Raw genomic sequence first — 21,179 nt, forward strand, 5'->3', positions numbered from 1 at the left:
CCTCTTGAGTGACACCAGGCCTTGGGCTGAGCATGGTGTCAACCTTTGCGACGTGTGTAGTCGCGTGTTTATTTTCCTTCCGCTGTGAGCATGGACAAGCTGTTTAGCTTGTCAGCTTAAACACTGTTTGTATAAGTTTCCTGTAAGTCTAAACAAGGTTTGTAATAATATTTGCATATCTGTAAATTAAAAGTTGATGAGCTGTACTGTGATTGTAAACTCGCCTTTGTGCGAGGTAAACCTACTTCGATCCTATTGAACCGTGGTTGTATCGGGCGGAGACCCGACAGACCAATGGGTTGTTCCGTTTGAAGTGCGTTGAGTTGTTATCGACTGTATAGCGATGACTAGCGCACTTGAACCGGAATAATTCAGGCGGTTCTGCCACAACTGGTATTAGAGCTGTAGGTTTATCCTTACGTTTGCAATAGCTCTTAAAAAGTGTTTTCAGGATAAAATTTGCCAACAAATGAATTTACAATGTGCGTTGGATTCGTTAAGGTTGGTATTAGAACGCAAAGCCCTAGGGAAGTATATGGGAATTAACAGGTGGCTACTAGAATATGTATATATGTATAGATAGTTCTGACTTGCAGCACTACTTTCTATCAAAACTTAAATTCAGGCACAACCCAACTTTATTTCCTGTAACGACACCTACGATCGTGAGGTAAGAAGGTAAGGATTCTCAGCTAACTGGGGAGTTAGCCTTCCCGTCGGTGATGCAAACCGAACGTTGTTTCTCAAGCAGTGGCCTACTTGAGATGCTGCCAATATATCAACTTAGGTTGATTATATTGGGAGTATATGGTTCGGCGCAGGGTATGGCGATCGCTGTTCATACCCCCGCATTTTGCGGTACCCCGTGAATACGTTGTTTTGATGATGTATGTTAACGTTGTCTGTACGGCGGTAATTGTACAGATGCTGTTTCTATAGTGAACAGTACTGTTTGGGGACGCTTTCATGTCGTGCTGCCATGAAAGGTTCATGATATGTATATGTGGTCTTCTGCAGGTACACTAACCACGATTACGAGGTTAGGACAAGTAGGATTTATCGACTAGTTATTAGGGAGTGTCGTATGTGTTATGCCACCGAAATTAACCGCGTAAGTCCGAACATATTCCGCAGTTGTTTATGGTTGTGAGGATGAATAGTACATGCATGCATAATACATTGTCGAACAAAAGAATGCAATGTATGTTTAATCCTGTTAAGGATGAATAGTGTGTTGTTTGTCTCTAGAATGGGTTGAGAGGATTCTCATGGTAGTTTTAAGTTGAGTATCTTAAGTACCTTAGGTATCTATCTGATTTTCAGTCTTTGCTGTTATCAGAATTGATTATCTCGTTCTATTTATCTTGTGATTTCTCAGCAAGGTAAACAGTCTCACCATTTGCATTCTTGTTGCAGATGGCAACTCCTCCTAACGTCTTTTGGGATCCGGCCGGGCATTTCCATACAGATGCTTTGCATTGGGAGGGTTTCCCTCGTTTGCTTTGGGAATCTTTACGTTCTTTCTTCTATACTGAACCTCCACAGTATGACGCGGTGGAGTACCAGGAAGAGGGTGTTCGCCGATGTCGAGTTAAAATGACTATTCCTCAGCATCCCTTCCGCTCTCAATGGCAGCCTATTGAAGTTGATGTGATGGGCTGTCGAATAGTTGACACCCTTGAAGGAGCGGCACTGGAAGCCATTTATCTTTTCTGTAATCAACATCCAAGAGAAGTTACAGGATAGCCGATCGGTATATTTTCTACCACAGATCCCAATGATCCAGAATGGAACCTCAGAGTAGTCCCCGAAGGTCACAGGTTAGAAGGTTCCACGGAGGAAGCACTTCGGGGTACTATGCGGTTTATGGATGTGCAGCATCATTATCAACTGCTACTACGTCACGAGATGGGTCAGTTGATCAATACCGCGCGAAGTTATTATAGGGAGGCGTATAGACAAGTCACCCAAGTTGACCAACTTTGAGCCTTGGTGACCGAGAAATACGGGATCATCGCTGCTCGAAATGAGAGTATTCATCACCGGGAAGACCAAATCAATGAGAGTGATGCGATAATCACCCAACGCAACACGATCATTGAGTTCTTTCAAGAACAGATCCACGACCTCATCCTCAAGGTTGATGATGCCCAAGCCCAAATCAATGAACTCCAACAGCAGCCAGCACCTCCTGCTGTACCAGCTCCTGAAGAAGAAGAAGAAGATCCTGAAGAAATCGAAGGAGTCTTCGAGATCGATTCTGAGCACGGAGATCCTGTTATCAGCCCCCATCATTCTTCTTCTGGCAGTCAGTCATCAGTGGGCAACTTTGATGACTTTTAGTTTTGGTTGGGTGGGTGACAGTCTAGCTATAATTAGTGTAGAGAAATGTGACATAGGTAGTGTGTAGTCTACCTAGATCTAGAGCCACTTGTTGTATATGTGGCATGTGTACTTAGGCAATGGCTTGTAGTGGTTTAAGTGTGCTGATGTAAGATGTATGGACCACCAGTGTTTATATAGTAATCCAAACCCTGTGTTCTACCATCCTACTTTATCTTTTTGCGTCTGAAATGAGTTGATGGAATGGAGTTTATGAATGACATTTTGGCAAATGTATATCATCTGAAATTGGAATAAGGATATGATTGATAATAGATATCTCCTTTGTTTCAGATGGTTGGAGCTACTCGCGGAACCCCGGAAGGTTTCCGGGCAGATCAGGCCAGTGGATCCCAGCAACCGCCACCGCCACCTCCAAATTTGGTCGAGGTCATGGCTTGACAAACAGAACTTCTCAACCAGCTTGTGCAGGCTCAGATGGGCCACTTCCATCAGCAATCTTGAGGCCGAGATGAACCCCTATCGGCCAGTTATCAAGACTTTCTCAATACTCAACCTCCATTATTCCATAAGGCAGACGAGCCTTTGGATGCTGACGCTTGGCTTCGAACAATCAAATCTAAGTTTGCCCTATTGACTGCCCCATGTTCAGATGAGAATAAGGCGCTCTTTGCAGCCCATCAACTCCGTGGCACAGCTCACCTATGGTGGGATCATTTTCATGCCATGCAGCCTGCCGATCATGTCGTTACCTGGGATGAGTTCCGGACCGCCTTTCAAGCGCACCACATACCCGAAGGGCTCATTGAGCGAAAGCTCAATGAATTTCTGAACTTGACTCAGGGAACCCGCACCGTCATGCAATATGCACAAGTTTTCAACCACTTGTGCCAATATGCAGGATATCATGCGAACAATGATGCCCACAAAAGAGATCGTTTTCGCCGAGGCCTGAACACTAGACTTAAAGAACGACTGAATTTGGTAAGGGCCGATAATTTCAATGAGCTGGTCAATATGGCCATCACTCAGGAAGATTGTATCTCAGCCCACAGAGCAGAAAAGAAACGGAAGACGCCTACAGGGCCTACAACTACGCAACCGTCAAGGTATCGGTTGGTTCCAAGTACTGCCCCTCGAGCCCAGTCTCGAAGTAATTTGCCTGGCAGATGGGTAGCTAGACCACCCCAACAGGCAAGATTCAACCGACTACCGACACCTCAACCCCAGCAGCAACAACAACAAGATCCGCGGCCGAGCTTTTCGCCAGTCAATCAAGGAAACAGTAACTATCGTTGTTTCAACTACGGAAGCCCATCCCACTTCATCAAGGATTGCCCTCAACCTAGGAAGTCTTTCCAAGGGCAAACATCCAGTCCAACCAGCAAGGGTAAGGGTAAGAGGCAAGTGGTCCAGGTCCGCCAAGGAAGGGTGAACCTCACCACTCTCTCTGAACTCCCCGAAGGGACACCAATAATGACCGGTACATTTTCTATCAACCATCACCCAGTAATTGTTCTTTTTGATACTGGTGCCACCCACAGCTTTGTCAGTGCAAAGTTTGGAACTAAAATAGGCTTGGACCTTTATCCTGTTAGTGGGGTATATATGATAACAACTCCTGGAGGTAAAATCTCTTCAAACCAAGTTTGTAGAAGCGTGCCAATTCAAATGGGTAAAAATTTGATGAGGACAGACCTACTCTTACTAGCCCTAGAAGGAATGGATATCCTCTTAGGTATGAATTGGATGACTCAGCATCATGTGTCATTAGATATCTCTTCCCGAATTGTGGAGATAGATTCACCTGAGTATGAACCTACCATTCTCTATCTCCCACAACAACAGTACTTTAACCCTTGCACCTATGCTACCACCGGGATCAAGTTAAAGGATATCCCTATTGTCTGTGAATACCCAGATGTCTTTCCAGATGATTTACCTGGAATGCCCCCAGATAGAGATATCAAGTTTATCATAGAACTCCAACCTGGCACAACCCCTATTTCTAAGAGATCTTACCGTATGCCTCCAACGAGTTGGCCGAGTTGAAAATCCAACTCCAAGACCTCTTAGACAAGGGTTTCATTCGTCCGAGTGCATCACCATGGGGTTGTTCGGCCTTATTTGTGAAGAAGAAAGATAATAGCTTAAGGCTATGTGTGGACTACCGTCCTCTCAATGTGGTAACTATCAAAAACAAATATCCCCTACCCCGCATTGATATTCTCTTCGATCAATTAGCCAGAGCTAAAGTATTTTCCAAAATTGATCTCCGTTCCGGCTATCATCAAATTAAAATCCAGCCAAGTGACATTCCAAAAATGGCCTTCTCCACTCGATATGGTCTATACGAGTATCTAGTCATGTCATTTGGTCTTACCAATGCTCCAGCGTATTTCATGTATCTTATGAATTCTGTCTTCATGCAAGAACTCGACAAATTTATTGTGGTCTTCATTGATGACATTTTGATTTACTCCAAAAATTCAGAAGATCATGCCAAACACCTTCATGTCATTCTTCAACGACTAAGAGACCACCACTTGTACGCTAAATTCTCCAAGTGCGAGTTTTGGTTAGATACTGTGAAATTTCTGGGTCATACCATCTCTGGTGACGGTATATCCGTTGACCCCAGCAAAGTACAAGAAGTGATGGATTGGAAACCTCCTACATCAGTCCATCAAATCTGTAGTTTTCTTGGTCTAGCTGGCTATTATCGTCGCTTCATTCCGGATTTCTCCAGAATAGCCAAACCTATGACCGAACTACTAAAGAAAGGTGTCAAATTCTCTTGGAATCAAAAATGCGATGGTGCATTCCATACTCTCCGAGATCATCTTACGACTGCTCCAGTCTTTGCTCAACCAGACGTGTCAAAACCCTTTGACATCTATTGTGATGCATCAGGAACCGAACTTGGTTGTGTGCTTATGCAAGACAACCGAGTAATTGCATATGCATCACGAGCACTCAGAGTTCATGAACAGAACTATCCTACCCATGATCTTGAACTCGCAGCTGTCGTTCACGCCCTAAAGATCTGGAGACATCATCTAATGGGTACGAAGTGTCATATATACATCGATCACAAAAGCCTCAAGTATATCTTTACACAAGCAGATTTGAATATGAGGCAAAGACGCTGGCTAGAGCTTATTAAAGATTATGATTTGGAAGTACACTATCATCCAGGCAAGGCCAATATCGTTGCGGATGCACTCAGTCGCAAGGCATATTGTTCTTGCTTATCTGTTAAAGCTTTCAACGAGACTCTTTGTTGGGAAATGAGAAAGCTCAATCTAGAAATCATTCCCCAAGGTGACTTAAACCATCTCTCAGTTGAAGCCACGCTTAGGGATAGTATTGTTCTAGCTCAACAGTGCAATAAAGGAGTCAGAATCATTAAACAGAAGATAACACAAGGAGAGGGAAAATACAAGTGCTTTCGCGTAGATTCAGAAGGAATTTTATGGTTCAACGAACGCATCATTGTGCTTAAGGACCATAAACTCCGTAAACAGATATTGGATGAAGCCCACCTGTCCAAATTCTCTATGCACCCTGGCAGTACGAAGATGTACCAGGATCTGAAACAGAACTTTTGGTGGACTCGTATGAAACGAGAAATTGCCAAGTATGTCTCCGAATGTGATATCTGCTAAAGAATCAAGGCCAGTCATCTGAAGACTACTAGTATTCTTCAACCTCTACCTATTCCCTCTTGGAAATGGGAGGATATCAGTATGGATTTTACTGTTGGTTTGCCCAATACTTTTCTGAGGCATGACTCTATTTAGGTAATCGTTGATCGATTGACCAAGACGGCACATTTCCTTCCTGTGCATACTACATATAATGCTAAGAAGTATGCCGAGATTTACTTGGATCAAATTGTTCGCCTTCATGGAATACCTAGGACGATAATTTCCGATCATGGAGCGTAGTTTATTGCTCGGTTCTAGGAGCAACTTCAACATGCTCCCGGAACTAAGTTAATTCGAAGCTCTGCATATCATCCTCAAACAGATGGACAGACTGAAAGGATAAATCAGATTTTGGAAGACATGCTTAGAGCCTGCGTACTTCAGTATGACAAGAGTTGGGATAAATGCTTGTCACTGGCAGAATTTTCTTATAACAACAATTATCAGACTAGTCTAAAAATGGCCCCGTTCGAAGCATTGTATGGTCACCGGTGCCAAACTCCTTTGAATTGGTCACAAACCGGTGAGCGTAAAATCTTTGGACCCGACCTAGTTATGGAAGCAGAGGATAAGGTAAAGATTATACAGAACAATCTAAAGGCAGCCCAGTCTCGACAGAAAAGCTACACTGATATACGAAGAAGACCATTACAGTTTCAAATTGGAGACTTCGTATATCTTCGGGTATCTCCTACTCGAGGTATTCAAAGGTTCAGCGTAAAAGGGAAACTTGCTCCCCGATACATCGGACCCTTTGAAATTCTTGAAATTTGTGGACCCGTAGCTTACCGTCTTCAACTTCCTTCTCAATTACCAGCCATCCATAACATCTTCCATGTATCCCAACATAGAAAGTGTGTTAAGATTCCTACCGAGATCATTGATTCCCAAGACATCAAAATCGAACCTGATTTGACCTATACAGAACATCCAATCAGAGTGTTAGACACCAAAGAGAGAAGCACTAGAAGAGAAACCGTTAGAATGTTCAAGATTCTGTGGAACCATCACACAGAAGAAGAAGCAACATGGGAAACCGAATCTTATCTTCAACATAATTTCCCAGACTTCTTCCAAACCAACCTCCCAACTTGATCATTCAATTCCATCCTGTTCCGGAATCTCGAGACGAGATTCTTTTTAGGGGGGAAGGCTGTGGCACTCAGGTAAATAGTATTGTCACACCCTACATTTAAGGGTGAAGTCATGTGCACAATGTGGTAAAAGTGTGTTTAAAAATTTTAATGCTAAGGGAGAAGGGTTACTTATATAATTATATTTTAATTAAGGACCTTTTGTGCTAAATGGGTGAGCATGGGGGGGTAGAATTCAAAAGTATGAGGGTTGTTCTGTAAAAGTTAAAAACTTGTGTTTAAATCGCAAAAGTAGGTGAAATTATCCTTTGGATATAAATGTGGTGTAATTTTAAAATAGGATTTATGTAAAGTTTAGAATCTTTGCTAAATTTTATGTTAACTCCAACTCCTTAGCTCTTATGTGGATGAATCTTAAAGCAAAGTTGTACATTGTGAAAAACCATACATTTTTGCTTTTGGGCCCATCTCCATTTGAGCACAGGTTGGAAAGTTATCTATACATTATAGTAGGGTCCCTGCATTTCTCTGAAATTGCATTTGGGTCCTCTTTCGTCTACCTCTCTCTTCCTCTCCTCTGCCGCACGCCGCCGCCACTACCCGGCCATGTGCGCCACCCTACCGCCTCTACGCTGCCCTAATCCGAGCCACGTGCCGCTTCCCCACTTGCCCCGCCGCTCACCGGCCTCGCGCTGGCTTCCCCTCGCCTCGCCACGCCGCCCGCCTCCTGCCCGAGCTGCACTTCGCCGCCGCTCGCCGTCGCAGCATCTCCCGCGCCACCTCCTGCCTTTCGACATCCCACGCATCACTCTTCTGCCGGGCCACCACCCTCCCGACCCCGTGCTGGCCTGCCCATGCGTCCTCCACGTCGCTGAGCTTCTACCCGAGCGCCGCCGCGATCGCCACGCGCGCCGTCGACGCCAGCTCCTACTTGCGCATGAGCACCTCCTCTTCTGGACCCTGAGCTTTCCTTTAGCTTCCCTAGTACATGCCCTAGCTGTTGCACATCGTTTTTCCCCTCAATTTTCCCTGCCCCGATCGCCATTGCTCACCGGACATCCGCCGCGACCCCAGCTCACCGTCGGCAGCTCCCACCACCGCTCCCCATCCTAGATCCGAAGTGCGATCAGCACCCCCACGATCCACCGTCGCTCACTAAGTAATCCAATCCCATTTTCCTCCACCAGAATTGCCAAACCGCAGCGCCGGCGAGCCCCTTTCCTCCACCTCCGCTCGGCCTTCCGTCGACCCATCGATACAGACCCTCCCCGCCCCGATCAACAGCACCATCAGCACCACATCATCCTCTTGAAGCGATCACGCCACCTCTTCACCGACCTCCATCGCCCTAACTTGCAGAACGCCGGTCGCCATCGCCGCCGGTGAGAACCCAAGCTCCACCCCGCCGTCGATCACCCCTCTCCGACCTGTCTCTATCCAAATTGAGTTGGGGGAAAGCATCCCCGCACTCCCCCGGTGCTCACGCGCGCCTTGTTCCCCCGTGTTCGTCGGCCCCTCACCGGGAACGATGATGCCCCGACGCGGCCGCCGCCATTGCTCGTCGCCGGCCGTGCTCCGCTACTGCTCTTCGAGCACATCACCCCCCATCGTGTTCAGTAGCCTCTGTAGGTCGTGTGGCACCAATCCCTCCCCAACCCGGACCTCGCCGCCGGCAAGAACGCCGGAGACAGGAACGCCGGACGCCGTCGCATGCCGGCAAGGGCATAGTTGTGATACTTTGTTTTGTTCTAGGGGTCTGTGTGCAAGAATCCAGGGACCCCGATGTAAACCCATGTGTTATTTTATGTGTGTAAAGCTGCTGACTTGTAAAATTCATAGGAAATTGTAGAAAATTCTAAAAGTTGTCAAACCAATTTTATTGGAAACTAGATTTCAAACCCTACTACTTTTATTAATGAAGTTTGGTTTGAAACTAAATATTTTTGAATCTATTTTAAATTCAAAGTAAAAGGGTATAGGATACATAACTTTTACATACTAACTTCATTTCTCATAATTTTTAGTAAATAGCTTCTATAGGTCATGTGTGAGCTTGTGTAAAAGTTTCAAGCTTAACTTTGTTTTGTAGTTTATTTTCTTTTGAAATTGGGTAATTCAAATTTGAGATGATTTCAAATTAACTAAGCATGTTCCTTAGGCTTGATTAATTAGATCTTTTTGTCATAATCTAATGTGTTGATAATTAGTCTATAATTAAATTTTCAAGACTTTATCATTCTATTTACCTAAGTTTTGAATTTAAACTTGAAATTTGAATTCAAATTCAAATGTCTTAATTCCTGTTTTCAGTAAATCCAATGCTATAATCATAACTTAATTATAAATGATAATTCAAGACTAAACTCCCTTGTTTCGTGAGTTCATGTGTGTTAACTATTTGGATTGCAACTTTATTATGAAATAAAAATTTTTAAACTCAAGCACCATCTTATTTTAAATTATTTCATGTCATGTAGAATCAACGACGCTCGACGACGGAGACTACGAGTTGGCCTTGGGACAAGACCAAGGGTTTTCTGAAGACCCGATAAACATCGCCAAGGATCTAACTGAAGCCCCGAATCAAAGTTCGGAAGTCTCTGACATTCCTACCCCCAACCCCATTCAAGAAGGCAAGCCCCGATGCATACACCAGTATTTCAATTTATTACAATTTCTTTATTATATTATATTTCTTGCATTACGTCTAGGAGTTGAAATGAAACTCTAGTTGCATAAGATCTTAGGGATCCAATGTATTGTACCCGAGTCCTTATCGCATTAGACGCTCTGCTAAATAGGGCCGGTAAAAGTTGAGTGATTTCCTGTCACTCGCGCGATATAAGAGTTGAATGTTTACCATTCTACAGTCACTATGAGGATAATGGACAGGGTCTTGTGTGGTATCATGACCTAGAAGTCTGCCCTGTCTATTTTGACAAAAGTTGTTAAGGTCGCAGTGTGTGGTAGTGGTGGCTAAGCGTTTGAAAGTACTGGCCACATGCCGCAAAATATGGTAAAGCGGTAAGCCTAGTACCTAAATGGCCCGGCAAATGGACATGTCTCCACCACTCGACTTTTATTTTATGTTTACACGCACCGACGTGTGGGAGTGCGTTCTGCAAGGCAGACAGGAGTACGATCATGTAGTCGCGCTACAGACGTATGTCCTGCACAATTGGTGTGTGTACGGTCCTGCAGTCGCTTGTGGTGGTCCTGATCCATAACCCGGAATATGAGGAAAACGGTTGCTTCGGAACGATCTTTGGATGTTCCAAGCGTGTGAGTTAGGTTTACCCTTGCAAGGTTTGAAACTTGATTCAGAATCTTCCGTCTCTCGCGGAAATTGAGACTGCTTATTCCTTCTGCCACATAGAGTAAGAAGTGTAACTAATGATGGAATAATCTTGATGAATGATAATCTCTACTTTGCCTGCTTAGTATAGGTGCTAACCTAGAATGGATAATCAACTAGAATATGAGAGCTAAAATTTGAAAGTAGTTCATACTCTTTGTTGCTTTTTAGCTGAAAATAAACCCAGAACCTTTACAATGCCTTCATAAGTCTAGTTACGGGCTAAAGTATACCCAACCCCGGGTAAGCCTTGCTGAGTATTAGAATACTCAGTCTTCCTAGTATCATTTTCAGGTATAAGCTTCGAGAACCCCACGGATAGTTCTGCGTGGCCAACTTCTATTCCACATGGCTGGTCCGTGGAGTGGGATCCGTCCCCAGCTGGTAGTGACCCTCCTGAGTGACACCAGGCCTTGGGCTGAGCATGGTGTCATCCTTTGCAACGTGTGTAGTCGCGTGTTTATTTTCCTTCCGCTGTGAGCATGGACAAGCTGTTTAGTTTGTCAGCTTAAACACTGTTTGTATAAGTTTCCTGTAAGTCTGAACAAGGTTTGTAATAATATTTGCATATCTGTAAATTAAAAGTTGATGAGCTGTACTGTGATTGTAAACTCACTGTCGTGCGAGGTAAACCTACTTCGATCCTGTTGAACCGTGGTTGTATCGGGCGGAGACCCGACAGACCAATGGGTTGTTCCGTTTGAAGTGCGTTGAGTTGTTATCGACTGTATAGCGATGACTAGCGCACTTGAACCGGAATAATTCAGGCGGTTCTGCCACAGCGATGGCAAGAGGACGGGTGGAAGGCATCAAGTGGCTTGGGCGATTGATGTCTGGCATCGGCGGCATGCTCCTATACACATTTATTTCATCCTATAACAGGTTTAAGATATTGTCAGTACACATCAACATCAAGAACCGAGAAGTACTCGATAGAAGGACATGACCCTTACCTGATTAAAGGATTTTTGATGGTAAATAACTTGGATGGCATATAGGGCACCATCCCGGCGTCAAGAAGTACTCGGCTCACCCGCCTCACGGCTTCAGCTTGATGAATCTGCTCTACAAAGAACCAAGATGGATCTTTGAGGTCCGTGTACTCGAAGCCAAAGCGAGAGTGTTGTTGCAGTGGTTGAATTCGCCTGCCTATCCAAGAATACATCACTGACACTCCGGTGACTCCTTCATCCCTGAGGATTTTAATTTTGGCAAGCAGCTCGTTGACTTGGCTCAGCTCAGGGTCTTTCCTCATCCATCCTCCAATTACTTTTGGGACTCCAGTAGTCCTCTCTAGGAGTGAAGGCGCGTGGTTCCTAATGTAGAACCAGTGTTCTTTCCAGCCAGACAAGCTAGATGGAAACTTGTAAGGGATGTACACCTTTTCCATCCCCTGCCTCAGTTGAAGACCAGCTCCTCTGACTAATTCTATCTTGTCAGCACTGGGTTGAGCTCTCAGATGGAAAAGATGACAGAACAAGTCGAAATGGGGTTCTATCCCTAAGAAAGCTTCACAGAAATGTACAAAGATGGCTATATGGAGAATTGAGTTGGGATTCAAGTGGTGAAGCTAGATGCCATAATGAAAAACAAGATCACCGAAGAAATCAGACGTTGGCAATGCCAGCCCGCGCTCGACAAAGTGCTGGTATATTACTATTTCTCAGCCTCTTCGTATGGCCTCTTATCCCTAGTGGTGGCGCACCACTAGATGATTTTCTAGGACAGAAGCAGTTCCTCATCTACAAGCACTTTCAGATTAGCATTGGAGCACTTACTTTTTCTCCACCCATCCCCAGTGGCTGCGGCGGGCTTGGTTTCCTTCCCTTTCCCCTTGGAGGCGCCTTTCTTGCCCACCATTCTTGATGTCACAAGCTTTTTCACTCACATGCATTTGGGGCTGAGGACGGAGGTGGCGGAGATGTGCTCTAGGAAGCAGGGGCTCTCAGCGACTACTTTTTGCACAAGGAGGAAGTTGGGTCTAACCTAGATCCAATCCTGGGAGGAGCGGCGGCTCAAAGACAGAGGAAGATGAAAGCCCAAAGCAGTAAGAATGCAAGCGAAGGGGTGAGTAAAACCCTAAGTTACCACGTGGTTAAATAACCAGCGATGGCCTTGCAATTACTTTGTGGAATGCGAAGGGTTTTTTTCCGTCGGGATAATATCTATTTTGAGCAGTAATTTCGGGTTACTTTGGAAAAGTTATTTGCTTAAACATTTTTCCAGGGACGTTATCCCGAAAAAGGGGTTTCTGAATTTCTGAACCAATTTACTCATTTTAACCATCAAATTAAATTCTTATTTTCCACAACCTATGCCACGACTCTTTGGATCCTTGTTTTCCAGACCTTGGGATTTGGATTCAAAGCTCGGGGGCTACAAGACACGTGTCATCGACGACTTATTTTTCAAAATTTTTGGAAGATAAAAGTAGAAGATTCAAGACAAATTTGACCCTTAGTCTGATTCTTCAATTCAACCTAAGACTCGAGGGCTACTTCATATGAAGTGCGATTTCAATAGCACTCCATATAAAAGAAGACCTGAAAACTACTTGGAGGCATGACCACCTCACAGGCTCGATGTAGCCAAGAAAGTACTCAGAAGACACCTTCAAGATGAAGTTCGCAAGAACTCGAAGACACCTTCAGAAGTACTCAGAAGCCTGCAAATACTCGACTATGAAGAGCTCGAGGGCTTGTCAGACCCGAGGCCATAGGGCTACGCACATATCGTACATCTTGTAGGATAAGGGATGGGATATGGCCCACACCCTACATCTGTTGTTACTACTCATACAGGAGTAGAACTAGTCGGAACAGAAGGAAACTACCCGAGTAGCACTCGGGTAGGACTCCTAAGCTTTTATTTTGTTAGGATTTTCATGTAACCCTGTCCCCCTAGAATATATAAGGGCGGGCAGGGATCCTCTCCAAAGAACGCATCATCTCTAAGTCAATACAAATCACCACACAAAACGTAGAGTATTACGCATACTGCGGCCCCAACCTGTCTAAAGTTTCGTGTTCCTTGCACCTTCGAGTTCCTGATCTCGGTGATACCCCACCTACAATCTACCACCTCGGGGGTATTCCTCGTTGGGCTTCGAAGTTAAACACCGACAGATTCGAACCCACGACCTCCGGCCTCGCACGTAGCTTCCTTGCCATCCCACCTACGGACCACATGTGCCTAGGTGGGAGATGCTTTTCTTTTGAAGTAACCCGTGGAGAACCATTTAGTACCGGGCCAAGACACCACCCGGTACAAAAGGGTGGTGTTTTGACCTGGTACTAAAATGGCTCCGGGGGCATTCAAATTGGACCCGGTACTAAAATAGCGACGCGCTAGTTTTAGTACCAGACCAAAATATGTCAAGTACTGACATGCGCGACGAAAAGTCATTTTTCTTGAAGTGTATATATTGTAGGTAAATCTTACTTAACAAATATGTCACTAATTTTGTTGCTGTGTTCAATGATGCAGTCTATTTTGTTTGTTTGCTCTCTTGTTAATATGTTTCGATGCAATCATCTTGTCAATGCAAACTAATAAGGACTTACTTTATTTTTGAAAGCCATGGTTTATTGACTATATATCCCAAAGTACCTGATGTGTATTCACTATAACTTGTTAGTTGCTCTTAAAAGAACATTCAGATACGGGTCATGTGATGGTGAGGAGACCTACAATAAATGAGGATGATGGAGGGAGTGAGCTGCTGTTGGATCCTGTTCATGTTTTTTCGGAGAAGGGAAGGAAAAGTTTTTTGGCGGCAATGTTCCCCTGACGGTGCTCATGACGAGCCCCGTTTGGAGCAATGAATCTCATATGTGTTGGAACTGTCGGGCGGTGGGGCGCTCCAGTACAGTGCAAGATTTAGTTCGCCTGGTGCAAGTTCGTAACCCCAAAATCATTAAAATCATTTTCCTCTCTGAAACAAAACAAAGTGATGAACGGGTGAAAAATTTGAGATGGCGTCGTTTGGATCTTAAAAATTGCCTTACAGTGGAAAAGGAAGGAATTGCTGGGGGCCTAGCCCTTCTCTGGGATAACAGTGTTGTGGTCGACCTGCAAACCTTGGGTGAGCGTCATATAGATATTTTGATTCGTGCCGTTGAGAACTCTGTCTAATTGCGTGGAACCTTTATTTATTGTGAGACCCGAGTTCAAAACTGTCACACCCTAAAATTTCAATTTTAAGATATGAATATTTTTTCAAATTTATTCATCTATCCTTTAGTTTTTCACAAAAACTATTCACAATTTATAGAGCTTATTCCATTTTCCTCCTGAAGAAAAGCTCTTTTCTTTTCTTTCTTCTTTCTTTTTCCTTCTCTCTTTTCTTTCTTATTTTTTTTTTCTTCTCTCGGCTGGCCCAATCTTTTTCTCTCTCCTTTTCTGATCACCCCTCCGACGGCCCATACTCGGCCCGTGAGGCCATCTCACCCTCCTGGCCTCTAGGTGCCGCACGCCAGCGCCCTAGATAGCGTGGAGCACTGGCTCTCGGCGTGTGTGCCCAGGACAGGCGCGACCCCGCGCCCTAGATAGCGTGGAAAGCTGGCTCACCGCGACCCCTGCGCCCCTGCTTTGCTGCCCAGCGTCGTCTCGCCCTTGCGTAGATCGTCTCCAAGAAGCTCGCCGGAGCAGGCAGCAACGTCAGCCGCCGGCTGCCCGGTTCATCGTGTCCGGAGCCAACCCAACCGAATCGACAGGACCACGAGTTTCTCCACACCGAGCGGCACCTGCCCCGCCTCTCCTCATCGCCCCTCCCCGTGGGAGCACCGCCGTCCTCGGACAGCAACGTCGGCCGCCGCATGCCACCAAAATCCGGCCATCCTTATGCTCCTCCACGCCGGTGAGCCCCACAAACGAAACTCCCTCATCATCCTCTTTCTTTTCCATTAAATTTCAAGCCTTCTCACATCCTAAATCGTCGGAAATTTGACCCGCAACTGACTTCTGTCCATCTTCCACGAAGGAACCCGAGCTTTTGCGATCTGGTCCCTAAAATCTATGTTTTATTCGAAAATAGGTCCTTGCAGCCTTATTTCTTCCATAGTTTTTACTTTTTAGCTCTGTTTTAGTTTATTTTTCCTGTGTTAGCATTATTTTAGCATGAGCTATCATCTAGTAGTGTCATCATATCGTAGTTTCTATTTTAAAATTAAATTTAGAATTTATTTGATTAATACCTATTTAAATTAGTTTTTCTCATTAAAAGCAAATTAGAGTTCAACCTCGACTTTCATAATTAATGTTAAATTATTTAATACCAATATAAATGTGTCTTTTAATATAACTTGTTTAGCTCAACACGAATCACGAATCATAAAGTTTCACGCCAGTTGTTTTCACATATGTTTTTTTTGCTTATTAAATAATTAATTGGCTTAAATTTATACAGAAACTTGATAAACAAAATTTGACTAAGTTTATCTCATCTTTACAAATATAAATTAAATTTAATTAATTCTAAAATATCCTTTACATGTGTTTTCATAATTAAAACAAATCCAGCTTATAGTTTTCGTTTCTGTTATAATACAAATCATTCAATAGTTGTTTCTTTTCAACCGTAGCTACATTTTCAACGTTTCTTGCGCTCTCATGATCGTAGCTTCAAGACCCCTTCTTTAGTGCGCTCTTGTAATGCTTTTCTCCAGTTTGGTGCTCTGTTCTTAGTTGTGCATGTTTGCTTATTTCTTTGTATGCTTGTGCCCGATGCTTGTCGCGAGTAGAAGAAACGCAATTCGAGAGCTCTAAAGATTAAGAGATGTAAGAACAAGTGTTGAAGACTTTGAGCAGCTATTCTTTGGAATAAAGGAAGTATATTCGTTGATCATATTTCATCTCAATAACCTTTATTTATATTTACGCTTGTATGCATTAATTTGATGGGTCCTATTTATCCACATTTGATATCCTTATCCTTGAAAGCTGGGTTATTTAAATCATGCTGTGTAGTTTGCTTAGTTGCTGAATAATGGTTGCGGGTGGTTTATGAGCTCAATACTTGATAATTGGCTTATTTACTGGAACCACTATGATGAACTGATCATGATGATTAATTTAAACTATGGAGCTACCACCTGAAAAAACAGTGCAACCGCAAGGTATATGGCTCTGGTGTTGGATAATTAATTTGATGCCTCTAGCTTGTTGGTAGTTTACCAAAAGGCGCATGGGGGCCCTCTGATGAGGGGTTCGCTGCCTGCTAAGGGTGTACGTATAGCTATGGTCACGTCTCTGGGGAGGTTCCCTCACGCAACTGCTAAAACCTTAGCGGGCTACCACTGATTAGGGAGTCTTTGTAAAGCCGTCGTAGTGAATCTCTGCCACTCACCTCGCAAGTGTTTAAGGGCCTTGCAAATCCGGTCATCAACGGATAAATGACTTGTGGGTAAAGTGTGCAACCTCTGTAGAGTGTAAAACTGATATATTAGCTATGCTCACGGTCAAGAATGGCTCCGACCCTCACATGACTTAATTAAATGGAACTTGTATTTTATTCAGTTGTTTAATGTTTTCAAGCTTCATTTATCTATTTAGTTATCTTTATTTTTCATAAATATGGGCAATTTCACTTATGGCTTAGTAAATAGGTTGTTTAATGTTTAACTGTTCAATAAAATACTTACAGCTTTATTCAGCCAACCTTTATCTTTGTTTAAGCCTTGCATGTCATCTATTTTCTAATATATTTGCTGAATACCAACCATAAGTGTACTCACACTTGCTAAAACCACTGCTCAGAAGAGAAAATTGTTGTGAAATTTTCTGAAGATGTTGCTGAGTTTTAGACGTACGCAACCCCTGGTGGATTGCCTATGAAGTGTGGAGCCGACGTTTCCAGTAGAAGTTGTATATCTGTGATAGATTTTTTAGTTGTTGTAAGTCTTTTTTCATGATATTGTTGCTCATTATTCCATTATGACGTCGCTATATATATGAAACTTAATCGTGGTATAAATTAGTTATGCATTCAGTTTTGTATTAAAAATCGGGTGTGATAGAGTGGTATCCGAGCCGTGTCGACCGTACAACGTAAGCCTAGGTAGCAATGGTAGTTTTCTAATATCTTCCTTAATCTAAAAGTCATTCTTAACATTTCCTTGACCTATGCTTTTCACCTGATCTCTTGTTTTGGCCTATTTATCTCCTCCTAAACCTTATTTTCAGTCTCTCAATTCATTCTAGTTCACCTCGTAGTCACCTTGAAGAATGGAGGTACATCATTCTAGTTCACCTCGTAGTCACCTTGAAGAATGGAGGTACAAGAAGTCAAGCCTAAAGAAGCTGATCACTACTCTGGATGATCTCGAAGACTTGAGCAAAGGTTGCTAACATCTGGCGGCATAACACATGCTTAGGAGGATTCCTTATGACCTTAATAACAACGTTAGCTCCGTTTCGGTGTTTGTGTGTTTAACCATATCGAATGTGTTTGTAATGTTTGTGGTTGACGTTGTTTGATCTGACACCTCGCTTTTGGCTGTTGATGTGTTGCAGGACTCGTGCCTACAGTAACATGTTCTTTCCATCGATACCTCATCAAGCTATCTTCTCATTCAAATGGAAAGCAAACATAGAAGATTTGAAGCCAAATATCTCTTAGTCCCTCTCTCTACCACTATCCTCTTCCCTTCTCATTAGAATCCTTTGCCCTATTTCTTCTGCTTACCCCTAGACTTTCCGAATCTCGGGATGCGATTCTATTTAAGGGGATAGTTTTGTCACACCCCAAAATTCTAATTTTGTGATGTGAATACTTTTTTTCAAATTTATTCATCTATCCTTTAGTTTTTGCTGAAAACTATTCACAATTTATAGAGCTTATTCCTTTTTCCTCCCGAAGAAAAGCTCCTTTCTTTTCTTTCTTCTTTCTTTTTCCTCCTCTCTCTCTTTTCCTTTCTTGTTTTTTTTCTTCGCTACGCTGGCCCAATCTTTTTCTTTTTCTTTTTCTGGTCACCCCTCCGACGGCCCACACTCAGCCCATGAGGCCATCTCACCCTCCTGCCCTCTGGCGCAGCACGCCAGCGCCGCCGCCGCCAATTTCTCGGCGTGTGTGCCCAGAGCAGGCGCGACCCCGCGCCCTAGATAGCGTGGAGTGCTGGCTCTCCGCGACCCCTGCGCCCCTGCTTTACTACACAGCGTCGTCTCGCCCTTGCGTAGATCGTCGCCAAGAAGCTCGCCGGAGCAGGCAGCACCGTCGGCCGCTGGCTGCCCGGTTCATCGCGTCCGAAGCCTCCCCGACCGAATCGACAGCACCACAAGTTTCTACACACCGAACGGCACCTGCCCCGCCTCTCCTCGTCGCCCCTCCACCGCGGGAGCGCCGGCGTCCTCGGACAGCAGCGCCGGCCGCCGCACGCCTCAAAAATCCAGCCATCCTCGTGGTCCTCCGCGCTGGTGAGCCCCACAAATGAAACCCGCTCGTCGTCCTCTTTCGTTTCCCCCAAATCCCAAGCCCTCTTATACCCTAAATCACCGGCAATTTGATCCGCAATCCGGCAATTTGATCCGCAATTTGACCCGCAGCGAGCTTCTGCCACTTAGGAACCCGACCTATTGCAATCTATTCCTTAAAATCTATATTTCTTCTATAGTTTCCATATAGTTTTCATGTTTTAGTTACTTTTGCTTTAGCGTGATGTCATCGTATCCTAGTTTCTATTTTAAATTTAAGTTTAGAATTTATTTGATTAATGCCTATTTAAACTAGTTTTTCTAACTAAAAGCAAATTAAAGTTCAACATCAGTTTTCATAATTAATGTTAAATTATTTAATACCAATATAAATGTATTTTTTAATATAACTTATTTAGTTCAACACGAATCATAAAATTTTACGCTAGTTGTTCTCACATGCCTTTTATTTGCTTGTTAAATAATTAATTGGTTTAATTTATAAAAAACTTGATAAATAAAATTTGACAAAATTTATCTCATCTTTACAAATATAAATTAAATTGAATTAATTCTAATATATCCTTTACATGTGTTTCCATAATTAAAACAAATCCAGCTTATAGTTTTCTTTTCTCTTATAATATAAATTATCCGATAGTTGTATCTTTTCAACTGTAGCTCCATTTTCAAGGTTTCCGGCACTCTCGTAATCATAGCTTCGAGCCCTCTTCTTTAGTGTGTTCTTGTAAAATTTTTCTCCAGCTTGGTGCTCTTTTATTAGTTGTGCTTGTTTGCTTGTTTCTATGTATATTTGTGCCCGATGCTTGCCGCGAGTAGAATAAACACAGTTTGAGATCTCTGAAGATTGGGAGATGCAAGAACAAGTGTTGAAGACTTTAAGCAGCTTTTCTTTGGAATAAAGGCAAGTATATTTCTTAATCATATTTTATCCTAATAACCTTTATTTATATTTACGCTTGCATGCATTAATTTGATGGGTACTACTTTATCCATATTTGATATCCTTGTTCTTGAATGAAAGCCAGGTTATTTAAATCATGCTGGGCAGTTTGCTTAGTTGCTCAACAATGGTCACGGATGGTTTATGAGCTCAATAGTTCATATTTAGCTTATTTATTGGAACCACTATGATGAACTGATCATGATAGTTAATTTAAACCATGGAGCGACCACCTGAGAAAACAGTGCAACCACAAGGACTATGGACTATATGGTTCTGGTCTTCACTAATTAATTAGATATCTCTGTCTTGTTGTTAGCTTACTGAAAGGCCCACGGGGAGCCTATGATGAGGGGCTCACTACCTACTAAGGATGGACGCATGGCTATGGTCACGTCTTCGGAGAGGTTCACTCACGCAGCTGCTGAAACCTTAGCGGGCTACCACTAGTTAGAGAGTTTTTGTAAAGATCTCGTAGTGAATCCCTGCCACTCACCTTGAAAGTGTTTAAGAGCCTTGCAAACTCGGGCATCAAGGGAGACACGACTTGTGCGTAAAGTGTACAACCTCTACAAAGTGTAAAACTGATATATCAACCGTGCTCACAGTCAAGAGCAGCTCGGACCCTCACATGACTTAATTAAATGGAATTTATATTTTATTCAGTTGTTTAATATTTTCAAGCTTCATTTATTTACTCAGTTATCTTTGGTTTTTATAAATGTGGGCAATTTCACTAATGTCTTAGTAAATAGGTTATTTAATGTTTAACTATTCAATAAAATGCTTACAGCTTTATTCAGCCAACCTTTATCTTGTTTAAGCCTTGCATGTCATCTATTTTCTAATATATTTGCTGAGTACCAATCATAAGTGTACTCACAGTTACTAAAATTGCTGCTTAGAAGAGAAAGTTGCTGTGAAGTTTTCTGAAGATGATGCTGAGTTCTAGGCGTACACAACCCCAGATCGATTGCCTGTGAAGTATGGAGCTGACGTTTCCAGTAGAAGTTGTATATCTCTAATAGACTTTTTAGTCATTGTAAGTCTCTTTTTCATGACATTGTTGCTTATTATACCATTATGACATCGTTATATGTATGAAATTTGATCCTGATATACATATAGTTATGCATTTGGTTTTATATTAAAAATCGGGTGTGACAAAGATAGACCTAGGATGCGGGACCGAGTCTATGGATGAAATCATGGCAAAATAAAATGGTACTTGTTTACATATCTGAGGGTGTTGAGACTTCTGTAAAATACTGTAATGTTTGTGTCGATCCAATCAAAGTGATTCA

General features: G+C 43.1%; 1 long non-coding RNA gene across 6 annotated transcripts; it reads left to right on the forward strand.

Annotated features, from left to right (window-relative positions):
- The first annotated feature begins 14,991 nt into the window (after positions 1-14,991).
- On the forward strand, positions 14,992-21,026 carry LOC112875086. Of its 6 annotated transcripts, none has more exons than XR_003225112.1 (4): positions 14,992-15,360; positions 16,244-17,903; positions 18,015-18,914; positions 19,752-21,026. It is a non-coding gene; the product is annotated as an uncharacterized LOC112875086 (long non-coding RNA). The 6 variants fall into 6 exon arrangements; XR_003225114.1 differs by having other exon boundaries at positions 16,244-17,841; XR_003225116.1 differs by having other exon boundaries at positions 17,685-17,903.
- Positions 21,027-21,179: the final 153 nt, after the last annotated feature.

This window comes from Panicum hallii, chromosome 9 (genome assembly GCF_002211085.1).
Source record: "Panicum hallii strain FIL2 chromosome 9, PHallii_v3.1, whole genome shotgun sequence".
NCBI classification, from domain to species: Eukaryota; Viridiplantae; Streptophyta; class Magnoliopsida; order Poales; family Poaceae; genus Panicum; species Panicum hallii.